Genomic DNA, 23273 nt, shown 5'->3' on the forward strand with positions numbered 1-23273 from the left:
GGGATGGCTTTGTGAGTTTTTCCCAATAGAGAAAGTAGAAGTGATGTTCTAGAACTGTGGAGCCTAAGCCTTAAGAAGCCCTATCAGGCTTCTTAACATACTGACTCTCGCTTTTCCAAGACAGTGGCTGTGATACATAAAACTACACTGTTTCAACAGGGAGGTCCTGGAAGATGAGAGATGGCACCAGCCCTAGTCACCACCATAGCCAACACTAAATAAAGGCAGAGATGAGCTATTCCCATTAAATCCTGCCCAAATTGCTGAATTATGGGGAAAATGCTGGACACTGGTTTTCTAAGCCACTCAGTTTTTGAGGTTTGTTCTTGAACAATAGGTAACCGAAGAAGATTCCCAAACTCTGGTTATTTCCGTTTTGTAGTGCTGACTTCCATTGTTATTCCAACTTCTTTCACTATTAATTGGGTGAGGAAACATTTGAGTTAAAGGGGTGCTCAGCATGTGTCAGGAGAAAAGAACGATTTTAAGCGTTGTTAATTTAAGCAGAAATCACATAGTGCCTGGCACTGTATTAGGGCATTCATCCTCACTATAACCCTGTGAACTAAGTACTATTTTTAATCCCTGTTTTACGGGTGAGGACAGTGAGGCACGGAGAGAAGTACTTGGCAGCTGGGGAGCTGTGGAGGCAGAATCACAACCACACTGTCAGATTTCAAAGCCTGACTCTTAATTCCGGAGTGATATTGCCCGGATTTTCTTGTCACTGATATTTGAATCCAGCCAATTGAAAAAAAGTAGCTATGACAGGAGTCCTGCCTTTATAACTGACAACTATAATGCTTGATTTGCAAATGCTGGACTGTATACTACCCTAAAGAACTTTCCCTGGAGAGTACATGCAGACGGCACAAAAGAGCATCTCCTGGTTCGAATGTCACCAATACAGAGTTAGAAGACAGGACACTTCATGCAGGATCAGACAACACTACCTAGACTAGAGAATGCAAAGCTTGGCTTAGGAAGAGTCCTCTCTCTATGGTGAGTTGTCTCCATGTGCTTTGCCATATGTAAGAACAATTCCCTGGCATGGAAATAAACTAGCATCTACATACCTAATGCCACTTTTGCCGTGATTTTTCTGGTTCAGGGCAGAGTTTGGTGTTGGCAAGACCAGGGTTGGAGTAGTGGCTTGCTACTGACTAACACTGTGACCTTAAAAAGTTCCTTTACCCCTCTGGTTAACATTGACAAAATGGGGACAGTGAGGTCTAACCTACAGAATTCTTTTGAGGGTTAAATGAGATTGTAAACGTGTGTGTGTGTGGGGGGGTGCGCACGTGCTATTGTTATTATGTATTTCTCCTTCTGTGGCTATTAACCTCAACCGGAGGTGACAAATTCGGAGGCTAAAAGATAGAATGCTAGACTGGAAGAGAGTCAAGAAACCAGTATTAGACAATAAGGTAGAAAGAAATGAAGAAGGTATGATTTTTCAAAAGCCAAAAGAGGAAACTCAGTCATCTTGCCTTTTCATTAAGGGTCTCCACTTAGAAAAATCTGATCAGATTTCTATTATCCAAAATCTCCACATGTAGAATTCAATTAGACAGTGTGCTAGTAAATGTTCTAGAAAGCTCCAGTCAGATGTCAAGCTTGCTTAATAGAGTTGTAGGATGATAGATGCAAAAACATCTTTGAGATTATCTAGCTCAGCCCCTTTATTTCATAGGTGAAGAAAGCTTCAGAGAGGGAAAGTGATTTGTAGGAGATCCCACTTGTGAGTTACAGAATAGGCACTGGGACTTAGGTTTCCTGACTCCCCAATGACAGCTCTATCAAAAACAGAAGCCATTCTTGGATGAAGGAAGCATAACTTGAAAATAGCACTAATTGGTATTGGTGATAATTACTGTGCCCCAAATAAAATTTGTCATAACACCACCAAACAGCTATGAGTAAATCAAAATCCTTAGCCTTCTCTTAAAATGTATGGGGGGTAAATAATAACCTCATCAAATTTCCCCTGCCTCTATTCTTCTTAGTTCTCTACTTATTATAGCATATTGTTCTAAGATCAGACCTGGCTAAAAAAGAAAGGTTTTATAAAGTCTCAGCCAGATTTGGGCACGGGCTTTTTAATAGCAATTTATTCTTCCTGAGATGTGTTGCTCCAGAGCAGACTACTGGTCTCTTGGACTTGGCCTCTCTACTCTTAGGACCTGGGGCAGAACCAGTGCTGACAATGAACTCTGGTGAAGTATAGCTCTCAGTATCCACAAAACAAGCCAAATGAAAGTTCCCTTTGTTCCCCCTATGTGGTTCTTGTTCCATTATTTAACGGAGTAACCCTGTAGGTCCCAACTATCTTGGAGTCCCTCAATTCTAGCATGATGTCTGGACATTCATCACCTAATGAGATATTTGCCCAGTGTAGACTCTTGGTCGGCCTACAAAACTCATCACTGGAAGAGCCTATCCAATTACATCTTTTCAATTAGTCTCCAGAAAAGGCCAGATTCCTCCCTAGGTGAATAGATCTAGGACCATTTCTCCGACTCTTCCTAAATTCACCTCATCTGTCTTCTGGTAAGGAAATAGCTATGATGACATCAACTATCTGAACCAGAACAATGGGGGGGGGGGCTTAAAAATAGCTCATTAGTTTTTATTAGTGGTCCAGTTGCAAATTTGGAAATTTTCATTGACTAAATGTACAACTATATGGTGTACAGATATCCCTGGTGATTGAAAAAATAATATAAAAAATAAAGACTCATGAATGGGTTATTTAGCTTATTTTTGGTTTATAAAATTCAAAACATTCATAATATAATATCTGGAAAAAAAGCAGATAGAAGAAAAATATACTTTTCTTTTTATAGAATGAGAAATAACCCTAAACAGGTCTTTGATTTGACCCAGAACACATGAATCTTTGTAGTACAGTAAATTATGCTCCAATGGACTTCTATTTTAGTTGACTTTTCCCCCCTAAAATATAAGAAACCACACAGTAACCTTTCAGACTACTTCACATGTTTCAGGGTCCCAAAAATATATTTATTGATCTTCCAGTAAACTCTAGGGGACTGTGTCAATTCTGATGTTGATTCCCGTGTGCAATAGAGGACTTTTCCAGATTTAGAGTTGTGACTTAGTTTTAACCACTAGTGTGAACTCCAGACCCTCTAATATAGATCTTAAGACTCCTCATCACATTTTTGAAACTTGCTGCTTATTTTCTGATTCGACTGTATTTGTTCTGCTATGACTGTATTACTTTTGGATTCAAGGTCAGCACCAATAAGTCTGATATTCAATTCTCCCTCCAGCTGTGAGACTATAGAATCTATTTAAACTTTCACGACGAAGAGCAGATGTCGGGAAGGAATGCCATACTAGCTAAACTTTAAGATCTTTTTCTTCCAGATCTAAATTTTAGTCAAGTTTCTGAGAATCTCTTACCATGTGCCCACTGACAACCATTTAACCTCTGTTAGAAGAATCTGTAAAAATAGAACATGTTCCTACCCCTACTAGGTACAGTCAAGCTGGAAAATCAGGCCACGTACACATGCCAATGTAACAGGGTCAGAAATCACATCATAAAAGGCATTCATAAATAGAATAGTTTGTACCACAGTATGGGAGTTACAAGGTGGGGGAGTTATCTTAAGGCTAGTTTGGCCAGAATTTGGGATCATAGAGCAAATATGACATTATTTTTGATGGCAGATATGCTGAGCCAAGTGTACAGAGTTAAAAACACATTAGATTTGGAGAAGCAGTCTAGTTTGGCTACAGAACAAAGTTTATGCATACCTATTTCAATGCAGCCATTCAAGGCCATCCACAATGGAGCCCCACATCTGTGTTTCAGTTCTCTGTCACCATGTATAGGCCACCAACCTGATATACTGGGATTTCCCCAAACAGGTCTTTTCTTCCTTATTCCTGCTTTTGTTCATGTTGCTTCATCTTCTATCTATCATCTGTCCCCCCCCCCCCATGTCCTCATAACGAAGTTTAAAAAGTCAGTTTGTTCTGTGGTCAACTCTGATAAACTGACAGGGTTTTTTGGGGGGCAGGGTGGTCATGCGTGGGAAAAGATTTTAAAGTCACTTTTAGCTTCAGGAAGAAAAACAAAATGAAACCCTCCATGGTTGATTAATGATGTCAAGGTATGAATTTGGGAGTGGTAGTGAAGAGGTCTTGTATTTTGCCAATGCTGTCCAGAGGCTAAACTTTTGGGGACCCTCTTCATCAGACATTTTCTTCCTTGAAAGCCCACTGCATTTTCAATTTGTTTTTTGTCACTGAACTTATTCCACTTTATATGCTTATAATTGGCTTATCACTGGCAATAGACTTAAGCTCCTTAGAAGTAAAGACTGTATCTAAATCACCTTTTTTATCTCCCCAAAATGCCTAGCATAGTAAGTATATACCTAATAAATATTTAATGATGTGAATATAATGTAGGGAAGGAGGAGGATCTAAGGCTGAAAAAATAAAATGCAGATGGAGTATAGAAGCATAAATAATAGAGTTCAGCTGGTAATTGCTCTACAATGGTTTCATGTATATTGGTTTTATCCCCATAATAATGAGATGCTGGAGGGCAAGGCCCTTACTACATTCTTCCTCACAGATTCCAACAACAGTAGGTTGCTGACCCACCATCTAGGGGTTGAGCCCTTCAGCCAGAAACTATCAAAGGCAACACAATTTGTCAATACATCATACCTCCAAGGGGTTTTCAGGGAAATTTTCATATTGGGAGAAAAAGTGGGTTGAACAAAGAAGGAAAGCTATACCTAGGATGAAAACCTGAGTTTAAAAAAGGATGGAACCTCCTCAACACATTGTGATAGACGGAGCATAGATTTGGGAGCTCAATCTTGAAATCCAAGATCTGATCTTAGCTCTACTGCCTCACCATTGCGCTCTGGGGCACATTAAGTTACCTCCCTGAACCTCCAACCCTTCCATTGTGAAACAAGTGTAATTCTACAGAGTGCCGAAAAGTTCAGGTAAATGCGCAGCCTCAGGTCAATAACTTATTTAGGAAATTCACAGACAGGTAAAGCTTGCCTGTGCACATATGATCTTTTTCCACATTATACCTCTCAGCCACTGACCCTGATTTTCTGTTACAGTTGATTTTATTGATTGAATACTGAAAGCCATGTCTAAATATTTATAGATCTAAATGGCCCATAAAAATATAAATTGAGTTGTCTTATTTGTAGAGCTATTGGAGAATAAAATGAAATAATATCTTTAAAAATCCTTTCACATAGCTTAAATCAATCTGATTTCCCCCAATCCTATTATATCTTCCCATCAGAACCATGATAAAGAGGATTTCTAAGGCAAGAAGGCAGATGCCAAGGATGTCAGAGTTATAACCATTTCAGGTACTTCAACTTGACAACTTTCATTTCTATGGCCAGTACTTTGGATTTCCTGGGGTTACATGGTTTGACAGAAAAATTTAAGCACAACTTAAAATAAGATTTTTAGTTAACTACTTTGTACCTTTTTACTCATTTATGTCAAAGCCCATCATTTTAATAAATCAGGTTTTTCACATGTAATAAAACTACAGATGCTTTTGATTTCCATATCTCCACTCTTTGAAAAGACTGAATTTAACTCTGTTGCTCCATGAAGTGAAAAGTACTTTGTGTCATTTAAGGTCTCAGAGCTTTTTATGCCCTTCTTTTGGATGATACACTTTTCAAGGGGAAAACAAAGCTGACCTTGACCTGTTTGCTTTCACTGAGCACTTATGTGAACAGCAACAGCTGACATTTGTTCCAAACTGAGACACTGCATCAATTTGAGCAGACACTCCTATCCATCAAAAGATAATCTCCACATTTATGAAGAAAACACAGCAAGCTGTGGCCAAGGCTGTCGGTCCACACATTTATGTATACCACAAATACCCTACGAATAAGCAACTTAAATGTCACAAAATACAGAGAAAGGCAAAATTAGGCATCTGCCTCATTATATCAAACGACACAAAAGTTGACATTTATTAAGAGGATTATTTGAACAAACTGCTCAAGATAAGACTGTCCTATTCACAAGTAACCTTTGTAGAGATAATGAAGATAAACAGAAATGATATAAAAGATTGAATTATGTTATTTCTTGAATATGTAGATTAAGGAAGTGCCAGATGTGTTAATCATATACTATATATTTATTTTACAACTATGTATCCTGTATTTACATTTGGGAGGGGACCTATTACTATGGTTGTTCATAAAAAAACTAAAAAAATAATTACCTATTTTCCATATTATAACTATGCTCTATATTTATAATTATGGCAAAATATGTTTGAAATCCTATTAGCCATTTAAGTAGGGCTGTCAGAAGGATGATATACGAGCTTTGAGAAAAGATCTGGACTAGATATACGAAATTGAAGTCAACAACACACAGATAGTTTTTAAAATTAAATCTAAGATATTAGAAATATTACCAGATAGGTAAACCTACACAGTAAGTGATTTTTTGAAATATTAATTATCTTGGATCACTGAGCTGAAGAGCAGTTTGTTCAGGGACAAGCTGAGGGAGAACTGACAGACAGCTTGGAGGCATGGGTCATAGAACTCAGATTCCTTTTAAGTGAAATGCGGTTGTCTGTCTACCTTAATGTCACTCCTCCTCAATCTCCTTTGCTGGATCCTCTGTTTTCCCTTATTTTTAAATGTTGGTTTTTTTAAGGTTTAATATTGGGTTCTTTATATTCATTACTCTCTCCCACTATGATTTCCTCAAATTCCATGTTTTAAATGCCATCTGTAATTTACTGATACTCAAATTTAAATCTCTAGTCCAGGACCATCACATTAGTTCCAGATTTGACATTTCTTTTTAGATGTCTTATGATATCATCAACATATTAAAATGGCATGTCTGACAAGAACTCTCAATATAAAGCACCACCATCCATCCTGTTCCACAAAATCAAAATAGGTCCGACTCTTCCTGGATTACTTTTTCTCCTTTGCACACACTTCCAACAAACAAGACTAAAGAAGGCTGTCATTGGAGAACAGCTGCCAAGATGATGTGTCTAATAGCACTGGCAGATCAAAGAAATGCCTCCAAAACTCAGGAGACCCAAATAGGAAGTAAACAGTCTGAATCTGGGGAGAAGAAGGGGGAGCTTTTGAGCTATAGTCTGAAAGGCTACCCACACCACCAGCAGAGAAGCTCTTGCAAATAGCTGATTCAGTAAAATCTTATCTATTCAACCAGAAGTAACAGAGCAGTACTGGATATGTCATTGTTATCAAGACCTTTGAAAAAGGTGGTGAGAAGCAGCAAAATCTACCAATGGATGAAAAATAATCTCAAAAAAAAAAGTCATGATGGAACATTAAAAAATGTAATCAAACATTTCACCATAGACTTAAATAAATATATGAAGTGATTGCCATAAAAGAGGACTCTAATGAAGAAATATAAGAACTCAAGGAAGAAATATTTGGACAGTGAGAAAAGTTGAAATACCAGGTGATGGAATGCAAGAGAGCATTCAAGAAATTTTTCAAGATACAATTTTTCAAAATATAAAATCATTAAAGAAAGAAGATTCAAGGGAGCCTGTGAGAGAACAATGGAAAACAGAAATGGACACAGAAGACAGTAATGAGGAAAAACAACAGTACAAAACCTTATTTATTATTTTATTTATGAACCCTGTGGCTATATCATCTACTCAAAAATAAAATTCACAATAAAACAAAGGAAATCCTATCAGATCACTACCATTCTTCAAACCCTCCAAGGACCACTGATGGATTTGAGTGAAATCTAAATTCTGTGCTATGATCTGTCTTACATTACTGGCTCCCACTCTCTTAATTTCAAGTCTTGCTCCTTTCTCATCAGCCACATTGATCTTTTATTTATACCGTTGTTCCCTCAACTTCATACGTGGTTCCCCAGACTTCCTACAGCTGAGGCTCGACATACTACCATAAAAAAGCCTTGCCTCTAACCCTTCACTGATCTCTCAAGTAGTAGTGCTTCTCTCTTCCATCATCCTATTGCTTTCTTTGATAGCCCTTATCATAGCCATGATTATCTCATTAATTATATTCACTTAGAAACTGTTACTCTCCCTTCACAGAAATGTAAGTGTCCCAAGAACAGAGGCCTGTATAGTCCAGCACCCAGAGGCTGTCAGCACTTGATAAAGTCTGATGGCTAGAGAAAGAATAGATTGTTGTGGAAAATAAAAATCCGACTTTGAGAAACCAAGTGACACTCAGAGAACTAGAACTCGGGTTTATTCTATGCCAGCAGACCCAGACAAGCTCTCACTCAAATTTCTGGGCCTTAGACAGTGGGGTTATAGGGCTTTTATAAGGGAGTGCAGGGGGTTGGGTTACAAGGGCTGTGCTGACTGCTGGTAGGTGGGTTTAAACTGGGGGGTGTTGCTTTAGGCAGGAACAGCAGCCAAGGATGCAGGGAGCTTGTGGCAGGAAGCCTGTTCACAGAAGCAGAAATGGCTGGTTATCTCTTGCTCTTTCTAGTAACTTTCCATCTACTGGGGCCTGCAGGTCTGGGCTTGCTCTGGGTAATTTCCCCCTTCACTATATGTAAATACTAGTGATCTAGTTTTTGAATGTTGGCAAGCCAATGGCCAAGAAAGAATTCTTGAGCTGTCTTTGGTGCGAAAAAGGTGACTTTATTAAAGCACAGGACCCATGAGCAAAAAGAGCTGCTGCACTGGGGTTATGAGGAATGGCTGATAATATACTTGGGAGTTGGGGGAGGTAAGGAAAAGGGGAACTGCCCATAAAGACTTTCATATGCTAAAGAAGACCCCAAGGATACTGGAGGCCTTGCTGTTGTCAGGCTAATGTTGTTTTTCTCTCTAGAAAAGCATCAACATTGAGACAGTTGAGAGTTTCCTGAAGGCATGTCACATCTATCCCACCCAGGAGTGGGGGGTGGGGGGGATTTGAGGGTGGTTGCTCCTCCTATCACTGGACAAAGTGGTGTAAAAAAAAAATTGATTTCAGGGATTGGAAAATCCCAGCTCAAGCACCTCATAAATGACCTGAAACTGTGCCCTGAAGGAGACCCATGTTTCTTGTAGCCACAGGGCTAAACATGTTTAAAATGAAAATAGGATCTTGTAACTGCCTGAAATACAAGGCAAGGTGAACTTCCAGCCTTACAGGGTCTCTACTATTAAAATGAAGCATTGACTGGAAAAGGTAGGATTCTGTAAATTAGAGGGGGTTTGTGGGAAGACCCTGATGAAGCTGCGGACATGCATCCCCTCATGAATCTTCCTTGTCAAAGAAGACTTCCCACCCCAGTGGAAGTAGCTTCCCCACATCCAGTAAAAGTAGCCTCCTCAACCCCAGGGGTAGCAACCTCCCCACTGGCATCTAATGGGATTAGCTCTGCATTGCCTAAAGAAACCATAATGGCCTCCTTAAGGCAGTTGTCACGTAACACAAAGCTGATTCCCCTCAGGACCCACATCAACCACCCGTTATTGTTTCTAGACTTATAACTAGATTCAAGTCTCATCAGGTCCCTAAAGGTGAGGTACAAAGTGTGACCTATGAGAAGGTGCTTTATGCTCCAAAAGAACTATGAATTTTCCAATTTATTAAGACTAAAATCTGGGGAACATTCTTGGGAATGGATATTAAGACTGTGGGATAATAATAGAAGAACATGAAGTTGGATCAGGATGAATTTATTGATTTGGGTTCATTAAGCAGAGATCCTGCATTTAATGTTGAAGCTCAGGGAATTGGAAAAGGCTCTTAACAATTTGGTTGGTTAGCTAAAATGGGGACCAAAAGGTGGCCCATAGTAAGTAAGTTAGAAATGCCAGAACTGCTTTGGTTTAATGTAGGGAAAGGAATTTAAAGACTTAAGGAGAATGGAATGTTAGAGTGTCTTTGTCATGCAGGAGTTACTCATCCACACTGGGAAGACCCAGAAGATATACTTTTTACCACTACTTTAAGATACAAATTTTTGAGTAGAGCCCTGGCATTTTTTTTTTTAATCAGTTTCAGAGGTAGAATTTATTGATTCATCAGTTGCATATAACACCCAGTGCTCATGACATCAAGTGTCCTCCTTAATGCCCATCACCCAATTACCCCATCCCCCCACCTCCCCTCCAGCAACCCCCAGTTTATTCTCTAGTATAGTTTGACTCCCTCTCAATTTTCATCTTATTTTATTTTTCCCTCCCTTCCCCTGTGTTTGTTTCTTAAATTCCACATATGAGTGAAATCATACAGTATTTGTCTTTCTCTGACTGACTTATTCCACTTAGCATAATACTCTCTAGTTCCATACACATTGCTGCAAATGGCAGTATCTCATTCTTTTTGATGGCTGAGCACTATTACATTGCATATAAATACCACATCTTTACCCATCTGTTTATGGACATCTGAGCTCTTTCTATGTTTTGGCTATTGTGGACATTGCTGCTATAAACATTGGGGTGCATGCACCCCTTCAAATCACTATGTTTGTATCCTTTGAGTTGAGCCCTGGCATTTTTGAAGAGTTCTGTGATCACTATTCTTCATAGACCAGATGAGAATAGTGAAAACTCATTTACAGTGGAAACTAATGGATTTGGAAAATTTAAAAGCAATGGTAGTAATTGCATTCTGGGAGACAGAGGCCAAGTGGTAACACTCGACCATCCCAAACAAGGCAGATATGGTTGCTGTAATGGACAGCAAAGTCAAGTAGCAATTTGGACCTAAGGTATTAGCTAGTTGGTCTTAGAATTCCTAGGAATAAAATAGGTAGAAAGCCTAAATTCTCACTTGATCTATATAGGCTGAAAAGTTTTAGGTCAAGTGAATACAAGTCTAATCCAAATCATAAATACAGAGTTACAGTCCCTCAACCAATTCCCAGAATTGAGCCAGTTTGCAAACACAGAACTCTTCGAATGAAAGAGAAAGTGGGTCCTCTCAGGGATGGACCCCGCTATACTGCCCAAAATATATACTGTCAATCTTTCTCCTAGCCAACCCCGAAGGGACCTACAGCTTCTACCAATGTAACTGTGCACTGGAAAAAAAGAAATAATCAGGCCTTTTGAGCACTACTGGACAGTGTCTCTGAATAGTAATTGTCAGTGACCCAATATGCCACTGTGGTCCAACAGTCAGAGTAGGGGCTTAGAGAGGTCAGGTGATCAATGGTGTTTTAGCGTAGGTCCATATCACAGTTGGCCCAGTGTGTCCTCACACCATTCTATGGTTATTTTCCTGTTCCAGAATGTGTAATTGGACTAATGTACTTAGCAGCTGGCAGAATCCCTACATTGGTTCCCTGACCTGTGGAGTGAGGGCTATTACGGTAGGAAAGGCCAGGCAAATGCCATTAGAATTACCTCTACCCAGAAAAATAGTAAACTAAAATCAACACTGTACTTCCAGAAGAATTTCAGAGATCAGTGCAACCATTAGGGATTTGAAGGATGCAGGGGTGGTGATTTCCACCACATCCCCATTCAACTCTATTTGGTTTGTGTAAAAGACAGATGGATCTTTGAAAATGATAGTGGATTATCATAAATTACCTGGGTGGTAATTGAAATTGCAGCTCTACCAAAAAAAAAAAAAATGTAGCTCTGCTGTAACAGAGGTGGTTTCACTGCTTGAGCAAATTAATGTATGACCTGATACCTGGTACACAGCTATTGATCTGGAAAATGCCTTTCTCTTCATTCCTGTCAACAGGGCCCACCAGAGACAGCTTGGTTTCAGTTGGCAAGGCCAGCAATACAACTTCACTATCTTACATCCATGCATATCAATTCTTCAGGCTTAAGTCATAATTTAGCTCACAGGATGCCTTCTATGAGGTATCATACTGGCTCATTATGTTGATGACATGCAGATTGCATCTAATGAGCAAGTAATAATAGTAAGATATAAAGAGTGTAGAAAAAAAATAAAGAGAGTAGAAATAAAGTTGACACTTTCTAGGGATGCAGTGGTGTAGGGCATGTCAAGATATCCCCTTTAAGCTGAAGAATAAATTGTTGCATCTGGATCTTCCAACAACAAGAACAACAACAACAGAATCTGTGATACGATGCCTGGTGGGCCTCTTTGGATTTTGGAGCCTCATTGGAGGTCTTACCCTGGCCCATTTAGCAAGTGACCCAATAAACTGCTAGTTTTAAGAGGGCCTAGACTAAGAGGCAGCTCTACAACAGGTCCAGGCTGCTGTGCAAGCTGCTCTGGCACTTGGGCCAGATGACCCAGCAGATCCAATGGTGCTTGAAGGGTTAATGGCAGATGTGCAGACCACTTGGGATCTTTGTCAGGTCCCCATAGGTGAATCACAGTTTAGGTCCTTAGCATTTTCAAACAAAGCCCTGACATTCTCTGCAGAAAATATCTCTTCTCTTGGCCTGCTACTGGGCCTTAATAGAAACTGACCACTTAACCATAGGCCACCAAGTTACCATGCAACCTGAGCTGCCCATCATGAACTGGGTGTTATCTGACCCACCAAGCCATAAGGTTGGGCATCCACAACAACATTTCATCAAATGGAAGGGGTATATACAAGATTAGGCCAAGAAAACCCTGAAGACCCAAGTAAACTACGGGAAAAAGTGGTCCACATGTCCATGATTCCCACTTTTGCTATATACTACCTTCTTTCTGGTATCCTGTATCTATGGCCGCATGGTAAGTTTAAGATCGGTTGACAGAAGAACAGATTTGGGCCTTATAGATGGCTCTGCAGAATATGAAAGCATCAACCCAAAGTGGACAGCTGTAGCACTAGAGCCCCTTTCTGGAACAACCCTGAAAGACACTGGTGAAGAGAAATCCTCCTAGAAAGCAGAAATCTGAGCCTAGGCTGTTCACTTTGTTTGGAAGGAGAAATGGCCAGATGATCAATTATATACTGATTCATGGTCTGTGGCCAATGGTTTGGCTGGATGGTCAGGGAATTTAAAGGGACTTGATGGTTGAAAAACTGGTGACAATAAAATTTGGGGGAAAGGTATATGGCAAGACCACTCAAAAAAATGGGCACAAAACATGAAGATATTTGTGGCTCACATGTTAACCAAAAGGTGACCTCAGCAGAGGAACATTTTAATAATCAAGGGGATAGGATGGCCTGTTCTTTAATACCAGCCAGTCTCTTTCTCCAGCCATTACTGTCATTACCCAGTGGGCTCATAGACAAAATGGCCATAGTGACAGGGATGCAGGTTATCAGTGGGACCAGAAACATGGGCTTCCGCTCACAAAGGCGGACTTGGCTAAGGCTACTGCTGAATGTTCAATCTAGCAGCAGAGACCAACAGTAAATCCCCAGTACGGCACCATTTCCTGGGGGTAATCATCCAGCTACCTGGTGCAGGTTAATTACCACTTCTATCATGAAAGGGTCAGTGTTTTGTTCATACTGGAATAGATACTCTGGATCAGATTTGCCTTCCCTGCATGCTATATTTCTGCCAAAATTACTATCTGTAGATTTAGAGAATGCCTTATCCACCATCATAATATTCCACATAGCATTGCTTCTGGTCAGTGAACTTACTTTAAAGCAAAAGGAATGTAGCAATGGACCTGTGCTCATGGACTTCACTGGTCTTACAAAATTGACATTTTTTTCTTCACTTAAAAAACAAAAAACAAAAAAACCCCGTGGATCTTGAGTTCCATGAGGTAAGAGAGAGTTTCGAGAAAATTTATGCAAAGTAAACCACTCAGACCTGGATAATTAGACAAACTCAACAGAAGAAACTCAATGTGAGTATGTTTCTATTCATTTCATGTATTACCCACTTTTTGGAAATAGGTATCTTGGAGGAATTTTATTTCTATCTAGTTTCAGCAACTGAGTGCCCAACTCTTTGTTGCTAAATCCTTTATATACATGATCAGTTTATCCTTATAAAAACCCTAGAAGGTAGATATCATTCTCATTTGATAGCAGAGAGAATAAGCCTCAGAAAAGTTAAGGTTGCTCGAGATCACTGACACCTAAAAGCTAAGTAACCAGTGACCCAGGTCTGATCCCATCTGACTCAGGACTCTTGGTCTTTACCATCTGACTTCTACAACTTTCTTCCAAGATAAAGGCAAACCAATTATCAATTAACCTAGACCACTCCTCAGCATCTCTCCCTGAACTTTTTTTTTTTTTTTTTAAGATTTTATTTATTTGACAGAGAGAGAGACAGCCAGTGAGAGAGGGAGCACAAGCAGGGGGAGTGGGAGAGGAAGAAGCAGGCTCCCAGCAGAGGAGCCGGATGTGGGGCTCGATCCCAGAACGCCGGGATCACGCCCTGAGCCGAAGGCAGACCTTTAATGACCGAGCCACCCAGGTGCCCCTCCCTGAACTCTTCTGACTTTTTCTTTTGTTTTTACTTCAATAACATCTGTAATAAGTTAGAAATCCCTATCTCTATTAATAGACATGGCTGAAAATTATAAAATATACCAGGTATACATATATTCTATGGGAAAGGCAATGAAAGATGTCTTTTCAATACAATCAATGACAGAGCTGAGAATTTTAAAATTCTGCTCTTCTCATCAAATGCAGAATTGATGCATTTTTTTCCATGAGGCCATTTTTCATATTTGAATCCAAGTTAAGCGATGTAGTGAGATACTATAATCTTTCACTGCCCCCAGTCTTTGATTAAAGAATTATAGCCTTGCTTTGAAAAGCAGGCATTTTTCAGTGACTCGTTAAAATAATCATGAACTTTATTTCACTTCCTTTTGTAGTGGTACTCAGTCCTTGAGCCTCTTGTAAGATCATATAAAAGGTTAATGATGCTAATATCAACAAGCATATAAAATAAGTGTTATCATAATCAATCCTAAGGAATTTATATAAGCTAATACATTCATGGTCATTGCTAAATCAAATCTGCAAAAGATTGGAATTCTGAAAGGCAAGATCTTTTCCTATATTTCACAAATGAAAAATCCAGGGACAAGGAAGGTGAGAAAGCTATTGCGCCATCTCCAATATGTAAGCACTGTTATTTGTCCAAGAAAAGGATAGGTTATTTTTCCCCTAATGGCCAATTTCACTGGAAGTTTATCCCTTTTCTCTCCGTGATCCTTAAAAAGGCCTGGCTTCTAGGAGGGAGTGGTCTGTTCAATCATGCCGGAAGCTATTTTTCAGGTTAGTTAAATACCAAAAAAACTTAGAGCAGCCTTGCTGAGTGCATCATTATCTACCACTGCAGAGTGAGGGTCTCACGTGCGCAGCTCAGCAATGCCAGGGCTGGACCTTAGCAATGACTGTATTGGCCTCTCAGCTATTACTAAAAAAGCCACCAGAGTCATAACCTTAGCACTGGCAATTTGCTCCTGGCTAAAGAAATCTTAGCTTCCAACAGCTTTCTGGAGCTGGTTTAAACACAGGATACATACATCCTCATTTATGTAGTGTATACACACGTGGTTAAATACATATGCCTATGAAGTTAGGAATTATGTGAGTGGAATACATCCTTTTAAATTTACTATCTTTTCTTATTCATCCAATTACAACACAGGCTCAGTATATCAGCTACATTACTGTAATATTCACTGGGGTAAAAATGCAGAAAGGAAAACTGATAAGAGAAATGCAGATTTTAATTAAAGGACAGAAAGTGAAGCATTTTCCATGGTTAACAATAGAAATGCTTATATTCTTTGCTTGGCTCTTTTCATTGAATTCATTTCTTCCTACTGTGAGATTTAATTGAAAATGTAAAGAAATTTTACTGCCAGAAAGATTTATAGAAATTGCTTATAAAATACATTGAGATGTACATATTGGAAATTAAGAAAGGTATCACAAAAACATTTTTTTTAAGGGAAAATACATGAACACTAAGTATAAACATAGAAAAATCTATGTTTTTGTTTGGGGGGAAAAGGTAAAATTGAGCCATTCTCAATGGTCCCAAGGGACCATTGAACTATCTCATTAACGCCCTTGGATAACATCTGGTCCTGCAATTATTAAAAAGATTTATGGCAGGCCATTCAATTCACTTTACCAATACTTTAAATTTCTTGAGAGGTCTTTCAAGTAAAAGTTACTTTTATAGGAGATTGATATGCATGCAGATAATATACAGTTCGAAGGTAGCCTTGGTCCTTGAAGCAAAACAAAATCCTATCGTTCTACCTAAGAAAATCTAAATCTTAAAGACCTAAAAACTTGGACTTAACTAGCCTACCTTACAAGACAAAAATGAATAAATAAAACTTCTGGGTTAATGTGAAAAACTCTTTAATGCTTCTCTGTAGGCACTGAGACTAGGGAGGCCAGGACAATCTAACCAGTGGCAATCAAAAACATTATTCCCTTTCAACTTCACAAAAACTGAAAAGTTTAATCTGTAACACAAACTCGGAGGTGTTTACGGAGTCCACCAGATATGTTAATGCATATGACAGAGTGATTTAGGATTTGCAAACTGTATCACTTATCACTGTCACCTTAAATTCTTCAGACTTCATGTTTACCCAAGGAAAGAAGCTGTACTTATCATGTATTCCCTTGAAGCCATGCTCATTACTGAAGTCTCATGGCTTGCCACTTTTTTTCTATTCCATCCATACTGGACTACTGCTATTTAATACCTATGTGCCTTTGCCCATATAGTTCTCTCTCACTGCAAGCTGTTTTCCATCTGGCAAAGTTCTACTCGTACCTTAAAACCTAGTTCAAATTAATATCTTCTTGGAAGTACCCTTTAAGCCAATGGACAGTTACTGCCACTCCCCCAAATTTTGCCATAGCATTTTGTACATGTATTTTCTGTATTACTTAGCAAACTGGTAATTATTTGGTTAGCAGTCTGCCTTCCATACTAAGTTGTAGGCTCCACAAAAACGTAGCGATTCTTACGTCTGTATCTCTAACGCCTATTACAGGATTTCACACATAGGAGAAAAATCAAGATTATTTTCTTAAATAAATTCACAGTGCTCTTTTCTCATTTCTCTAGTTCTTCATGTACTTAATAAAGTCACTAATCGCTCACAAAATAAATCAGAATTCATACCAGAAACATCAAATTATCTCAAGTCCAAGCCAGTAATGTTCAAATTAAAATTTGGTTGAGTATTCTTAAACCGAAAATTGCCTCAATTATTCAACCTGGATGGCAAAATGAAGTTTTTGTTAGCTGATTCCAGAAATGTGAACTTATTTTGGTCATGGTATTTGCTGGAAATGAAAAAGAGAAGAGACCCTCATTTACTAAGTTTTGAGTTATGGGCCTGACCCTCACTTTAGAGCTTTTAGAAACTTACCCTTGACCAGCTATATTTCCTTCCAGTGGTTGTCAACTAGGGGCAGAACTGTTAACCACAGGAGGGGTATCTGTCAATGTGGTGTAGGGACACCGTCAAAAGGTTGGAGGATGCTAGTGGCATTGAGGAGAAATCAGTCTCCTGCAGTGTTTAGGAAAATCCCACATAAACAAGAAGTGTTCACCGAAAACCATAGTACTTCATTGTGTAACACTTCAAGTGATCCCAGAGTTATTTTGTATTGATTTGTATTACTAGCTTCTGCAGACATGATTACACCATGAAATACAGTCCCATCTCCACATATTAGTCTATGCGCGCAATGGTATTTCACGGTCAAGCACGATCTTCAGCTGCAATTGTTAACCAGGCAGTAGTCTTACTGGAAAATTGTAAGGAAAAAAAATAATACACTTCAGCATGTTTCCAGGTTGCCATAACACAAAGAAGAATTTCATGGATGAGTTACTAACAGAAAGTTATTTTGTGCACAGCTTTCTTCCTTTTCTTGCATACATCACAAAGACCAGTTGTTGTTTTTTCTTTTGAAACTGACTGGGGATTACTTTCTTCCACCATGGCAATTAAAGTTAAAAGCCACGCTTTATTAACATCTATGGCTGATGATAAGGTGTTTCCAGAATTCCCTAATAAGTTTCCCCTCTGCGAGTTAAAGCAGCAAGGCCAACACATGAAATCAAGTATGTGTAGTGTTTCCTTTAAGTATTTTAAATAGAGAAAGAAAACTAGTGACACATGTTGTTGATAATTTGAGCTACAAGCTGTGTAGCATTGGGTGACTTACTTAACCTTTCGATCCCACCTTTCTCCAAAGGCCACATAGGATTTTCTCCACACATGATTAAAGGATTAAATAACCTAATATATTTCAAACGTTTAGCAAAGGATGTGGCTCAGGAAATGGTAGCCAGGATGATTCATGTCAAAGAAAACAGTTTACCAGTAGTATTTACGTATGTGAAGACAGACCAGGCTAATACAACGGCAACCAGAATCTCAACTTCATCAGTGGCTAGCGCTGATGGAAGGAGAAGCTTCTCTGATCCTACCGCTGTAAGGATTTTATTTTATTTTTTTTAAGATTATTTATTTATTTATTTGACAGAGATAGACAGCCAGTGAGAGAGGGAACACAAGCAGGGGGATTGGGAGAGGAAGAAGCAGGCCCCCAGCGGAGGAGCCCGATGTGGGACTGGAGCCCGAAACGCCCGGATCACCCCCTGAGCCAAAGGCAGACGCTTAACGACTGCCCAGGAGCCCCCGCTGTAAGGATTTTTACTTAATTGATAGCAATATCCCAAATGTTCATGAATCCACTTGATAGGCTAGAGATACTAGCTCTTCAGATAAAAAATTCCATAGATTTGTTTCCCTGCACACCAAATAAACGACTTCCTTTGCTTTTCCATTTTGGTTTTCCTAACTCGAGTGAGTGTGCTGATTGGAATATGTAAGCATTGTGGTTCTACTTGAAGTCTCAAGTCTCATTATGGATTACTACCTTTCTATCTGGTTCACACGGAGTTTCAGTACTAAAAATCTATTCCAGGAGCTTTCGGTTTGATCATTCTAGATGTGCTGGCAAAAATTGAATTGCTGCAGCTGCGAAGGTAAGAGTAAGACTCAATGAACTGTTTGTCCAGATCCCAGCTGGGGAGGCCCTAACTGAGTAGCAAGTGAGTCCCACTCAGAAATCACCCGCATGTTCTATAATGACAACAAGCAGTGAATTTGGGGAAAATCCCCAAGTTGATACCTCAGTTAGATCCTTCGGTGTTGGGTCTTAATGGAATACTTAAAGCAATCCAAATTCAAAGTCCTAGAGAGTCAAAGAAAGCAAAACTGGTAAGCCAAATATAGACTCTAATGACTGGGAAATGAAGAGCCAGCCAAATACTTCAGATGGCAAAAGGTTTAGTGCTATTTTGACTCTCACATCTTGAACTGGATAATCCCTTTTCGTATGGAAGACTAATAAAATTCCATCTCTTCAGTTTCAAGTAGCAGAGGATTGTAGCAGTAAAATATGGAATGAACAGGCAAATGAGCAAATAGGCTTAAAATAGTTAAGGAGATAGATGAATTAGTGAATCAAACTACTCAATATTCAATATGGACGGAGTAATGACAGTGAAGAAAAAAATTGAGTTTTACATACGACAGAAAAACATCAAAGGAAAAGAGGAGGTATTTAACATAGAACAAAAACAAATAGAAAGCCTGGTGATAAAAACGAGAAAATGAGGCTTTACAATCAATAACAAATAAGCTTTTCTAATCAAAAGAACCATCTATTAGATTACTTAAATTATTCATGAAAAAAGGAAAGAACTCAGATCTCCAAGAGTTATTTCAATCAAAAGGAAAAACAGATGACCTAAGATTTAATCCTTAAATCTTTTGTGTCAAATTAGTTTCTATAAAAATTTAGGTTGTGACTTCTTGCCATAGCATCTACTAAATTTAGGAAGGATGAATTAGTGTGGGGATGCCTTAAATTAATAAAGTTCAGAGAAGATATACAGCACGTAGATGAACACATGAGCAGGTAGGGGAGTAGGTAGGCAGTCAGATCAATGGATGGAGAATGATGGATACAAAGACAGATAAATTAATTTGCAACCTTCTTTAATTGATCTTTAAGTCCTTCAGTAACTGAATAAATGGTCTTCTGTTATAGAAATATCTACTATTTCAGGGGTGCCTGGGTGGCTCAGTTGGTCAAGCGTCTGCCTTCGGCTCACGCCATGATCCCAGGGTCCTGGGACTGAGCCCCGCATCAGGTTCCCTGCTCAGCAGGCAGCCTGTTTCTCCCTCTCCCTCTGCTGCTCCCCTTGCTCATGCTCTCTCTCTCTCTCTCAAATAGATAAAATCTTAAACTTAAAAAAAGAAGAATATCTGCTATTTCTTTTGAGCTTGAAGGTAAATGGAGATTATTTTAAATGGGAAAAATACTTTTTCAAGACTTCCCAGATGTAGGCTTATCATGCCTAGTTCAGTGTTTTTCTAAAGTGGCTCAAGCCAGAATCCCCTGGGTTGCTGAAGCTACAGATCGCCAGACTCTACACTAACCCCTGAAACAGAAACTTCTAGGGGAGGAGCCTGAGAATAGGAAGTTTTAAAAAGCACTAATGAGATTCTTCTGGTGCCAGAATTTAGCATAACGATCTCCATAATTGTGGGAGTAAGGGTTCAATATATAAATTCTTTAAAAGAGTCCATTTCAGTTTTGGAGGAAATCTAGGTAGTAAGAGGTAGACTTTAACTGCTGGGGTGTATATTCAGTTCAATTCCCCAAGAATGACCCAAAATCTATATTTAGGTCTCTGTGACATGCTGGAGGCTGAGGGTGGGATAAGGGGAGTTAGTTATTACCAGACAACAACAACAAAAGATGAAACCCCTGCCCATAGAGGGATCCCAGCCTGGTTTGGCAAACATGAATAGTAAGATAAATTGAAGCTTATGCAAGACAGTATATGATCAAGCATTTGATGACTGAGGAAGTACCATGAGAACGTCAAATGGATTATCAGTGTGGCCTTGAGTTGAAGCAGTTAAAAAACCAGATGGACTCCTACAGCCAATTTTCTCCAGTGGGAAGGGTATTTTCCAATAGAAATCTTTGGAAGGTAAGATTTCAATGTCCAGGCATACAGCCATCTGAAATAAATGAACTCAGCAAGGAACAGAAACAGGAAGGAGAACGGGGATCCATCAGGTCATGAAGGAGTCCATCTGAGAAGAACAATCCAGCACCTCCTCTCCTCCTTTCTCTGGTCTGTCATTGTATTGTTACGGTATTCTCTGAACCGGGATTATCAGGCTGTAGAAAGAAATGCTCCACTCCTATGTAGTTTCAAAAAGAAAGGGAGGGGAGAAATCATCAATGTTTACTAGAAGCTGAAGATATTAGGACCGGGTGAAGAGGAAGGCAAAGATTGGTCGGGGGGAATGCAGGGATCTCAGTGGTAACTACAGAGGGTTTTTAATACATTAGATAATTTGTAGTTCAAACTAAGAGGTGCTATGGATTTGCATACATTGGGTATTTTAAGCAATTCTCTAATGCTGCAGAGTATGAAGTAGCCTATAGAACAGTAATACGTTTAGAGTATAAGGCCATCAAAACGCTTTCTCAAGACGACCACATTATCATCTCTAAGAAATGAATTTCGATTCATAATTAGAGTCAGCAGTGTATGTCTGTACTCTGTTCAGTTCTGAGATCTGCCTCTGACCTATTGTTTTGAACACTTGGAAAACATTTACTCCCTATCTGAGCATACCATGTGGTAATTTTCTTTCTTCCTCCTTCCCCACAGAATTTCTCGCTTACCTCACCAAATATGCAATTTGAGCAGAGGGTCTTCAAGTACCCAGTCTTAAGCATTCTTTAAAAATTTTGTGTACCATTTAATTTTAAGAAATTCTTCCGTATCTTTCTTTTATTCATGAATAGCTTCAGCAAAAGTGGCAGAAATAACTTTATTTTCTCCCAGGCTCAGTACCCCAAGGTTCCTTGATCAAAATTCTTCCCATTAAGGCTTTGTTTCTCCCAGATTATCTGGGCCTGAGGCCCTTTGGCTGATTTGCTCAATGCTAAGGTTAGTCCTGATCTCCATGTCTTTGTTGAGCAAACAGATGGGAAGGGACAAATTTGTACGGCACTGTCAAAAATGATTTAAATAAAGTTCCACTTTTTATTTTTAAATAGCATCTTGAGAGAAAGTCTTTTCTCATTCAGCCCTCTGTATGGCTCCACTCACAACAGGACCAATATCCCTCATGGGTTATGAGCTACCAGCTCTACCACCATCTGCCCTCTTCAGATGTAACTGCCTACAGGTCAAGAGCAACTAGTCAGTCTTAAATTGCCTGGATAGTCAGTAGAGTGGTTGCTGTCTCCCGCTTTTAAGAGGTTTCAGAATTGTAAAGGGGATGAGCCAACAACAATTTCTATATCATCATCCCACCCTACTACCATCCACAGTGATCTCACCGTTCTCTGAAATGAATGTATCAACAGTGCTTGCTCTATGCTGAGGTCTACCAGGCACCCTTCTAAGCACTTCAACAATACTAACTCCCTCTAATTCACTTGATCCTCATAATTACGTTAGGACTTAGAAACGATTAGTACATCCAATTTACAGATGAGGAAACTGATATGAGGAGGTTAAGTCATCTGTGCAAGGTCATGCACTTAGTAAGACTTCCAGAAAAAAGAAATTAGGTCATCCTCACCAAATGACAGAGATATTTAATTTTCAGGAAAGTCCTGTGAGTAAAACTCTAAAATATTCCTGAAGATTCTTTCTCTTTTATGCTTATATTTTATTCACCCCTAGACATGTCAGGTTAGGGCCAAACTGAAAGAAGATTAGACATCAAGTTGGCAGAAGAACTGGTAAGAAGGTGGGGTGTGGGGTTTCTGAAATTCTGAAAAAGTTCATTGATGACAGACATCTTTTGGTGAGGCGGCAGTATCCAAGAGGATCATACTATTCTCTAGCAAATTCCTTCTAAAAACCTATAGTTTGTGCTTTAAAAGAAACTAATAAAATAAATAGCCACTAGCTAGCTGGATCTAGCAAAGATTAAGAAAGTACCAATACTGATCGTGGTTTGATAAAGGGGAAAGAATCATAGCTATAGAGGAAATTAAATGTTTCAAAGTCTAAATAAAATGATTTTCTAGGAAAACAAACTATCCAAAATTGACATAAGCAGTGATAAAAATCCTAAACAGGTCAATAATCTTGGAGGATATTAAGAAAGTTGTCAAAGAGCTACTTCCTGAAATAGTGCCAAACTTAGTTACAACATTAAATTCCTTCATCTTTAAAAGGAGTACATCATTTTTATGATATTTAAGGTATTTCAGGAAATAAAGGAAGATTTATATTTATTTTGCAAAGCTGGATTAACACTCAG

The 23273-nt window shown here is 39.0% G+C and overlaps 1 protein-coding gene across 2 annotated transcripts in view; it reads right to left on the reverse strand.

The window, feature by feature from the left end:
* Positions 1-23273, reverse strand: part of LINGO2 (leucine rich repeat and Ig domain containing 2) — a 1137445-nt gene that overhangs the window by 154255 nt on the left and 959917 nt on the right. The gene's annotated exons all lie outside the window — the stretch shown is intronic.

Source organism: Ailuropoda melanoleuca, chromosome 7 (assembly GCF_002007445.2).
Source record: "Ailuropoda melanoleuca isolate Jingjing chromosome 7, ASM200744v2, whole genome shotgun sequence".
NCBI classification, from domain to species: domain Eukaryota; kingdom Metazoa; phylum Chordata; class Mammalia; order Carnivora; family Ursidae; genus Ailuropoda; species Ailuropoda melanoleuca.